Genomic DNA, 2044 nt, shown 5'->3' with positions numbered 1-2044 from the left:
ACAAATTGAAACACAAAAAATATCCAAGACAGAAAAATTAATATTTACGTACAACTAAACAGCCCTTTTAAGCTGCCGCACACTTCATTCTTAAAGGGGTTATCAGGAAAAAAAAAAAAAATTATATATCAACTCCAGAAAGTTAAACAGATTTGTAAATTTCTTTGATTAAAAAAATCTTAATCCTTTCAGTGCTTATGAGCTGCTGAAGTTGAGTTGTTCTTTTCTGTCTAAGTGCTCTCTGATGACACCTGTCTCGAGAACTGTCCAAAGTAGAAGCAAATCCCCATAGCAAACCTCTCCTACTCTGTGCAGTTCCCAAGACAGACAGAGATGTCAGCAGAGAGCACTGTTGCCAGACAGAAAAGAACAACAACTTCAGCAGCTGATAATTATTAGAAGGATTAAGATTTTTTTTAATAGAAGTAATATACAAATCTGTTTAATTTTCTGGATATATATCAGTTAATATATAAAAATAAATGTTTTTCCAGGAATACCCCTTTAAGTATTATGCCAATGTGTCCGATCAGTGTAGGTCTAACCACTGTATTTAGCTATTTTCAGTAGAGATGAGCGAACTTACAGTAAATTCGATTCGCCACGAACTTCTCGGCTCGGCAGTTGATGACTTATCCTGCGTAAATTAGTTCAGCCTTCAGGTGCTCCGGTGGGCTGGAAAAGGTGGATACATTCCTAGGAAAGAGTCTCCTAGGACTGTATCCACCTTTTCCAGCCCACCGGAGCACCTGAAAGCTGAACTAATTTATGCAGGAAAAGTCATCAACTGCCGAGCCGAGAAGTTCGTGACGAATCAAATTGACTGTAAATTCGCTCATCTCTAATTTTCAGCAGTCCCATAGAACCCTCACCTATTAGACCAGGGTTTCCCAACTGGTGTGTCTCCTGCTGTTGCAAAACTACATCTCCCAGCATGCCTGGACAGCCTTTGGCTGTCCAGGCATGCTGGGAGTTGTAGTTTTGCAACAGCAGGAGGCGCACCAGTTGAATGACGCCCCTTTTCCATTAGCCAAATGAGTAATTGTCCCTTTGTTGTCTAATGGCCCTAGTCCTCTGGGTATGTGATTGGTTATCCTAAAATGGGATTTGGAAAGGGTGATTTTTTTTTGTTTGGCACCAGGCAGTGTTAGGGGTGGTTGTAGGGCATTTATAGTCCCGGCAGCTTCTCTTATAAGGCTACAGGAAGCTTTACTTGCCACTTCTACAATATAGGGTAAACTTTTGTGGAACAGGTTCAATTCACCAATGAAGACTTCTCTAAAAGAGAACCCGTGGTCAATTCTAGAATCGCTATGTACTGGTAAGTATAGTTTTCTTAGGATGGGGGGCTGATCACAAACCTTTTTACGATTTGTCTATCCCACATTAAAGGGGTACTCCACTGCCCCAGCATTAAGAACATTTTGTCCCGAACACTGGGTGCATGCTGCGGGGGGGGTCGTGACGTCACACCACGCCCCCCCTCAATACAAGTCTATGGGAGGGGGCGTGGCTGTCGCCCCTCCCCCTCCCTTAGACTTGCATTGAGGGGGCGTGGTGTGACGTCACGACCCCCCACAACCCGCACCCAGCGTTCGGAACATTTTGCTTCCCCCCCCCCCCCCCCAAACGCTGGGGCAGTGCAGTACTGTTCAGAGTAGGAACAAATCCCCATTGTAAACCTATCCTGCTCCTGACTGTTCCTAAAATGGACAGAGGTGTCAGCAGAGAGCACTGTAGTCAGACAGAAAGGAAATTCAAAAAGAAAACCACTTCCTGTGGAGCATACAGCTTTTAAATTGAAGTAATTTACAAATCTGCACCAGTTGATTCATCAATTTTTATTTTTATTTTTTTTTTATCAACTGGTGCCAGAAAGTTAAACAGAATTGTAAATTACTTCTATTTAAAAAAAAAAAAAATCTTAATCCTTCCAGTACTTATTAGCTGCTGAATACTACAGAAGAAATTGTTTTATTTTTGGAACACAGAGCTCTCTGCTGACATCATGACCACAGTGCTCTCTGCTGACACCTCTGTCAAT

This window comes from Hyla sarda, chromosome 10 (assembly GCF_029499605.1).
Source record: "Hyla sarda isolate aHylSar1 chromosome 10, aHylSar1.hap1, whole genome shotgun sequence".
NCBI classification, from domain to species: Eukaryota; Metazoa; Chordata; class Amphibia; order Anura; family Hylidae; genus Hyla; species Hyla sarda.
This window is presented reverse-complemented; position numbering follows the sequence as displayed.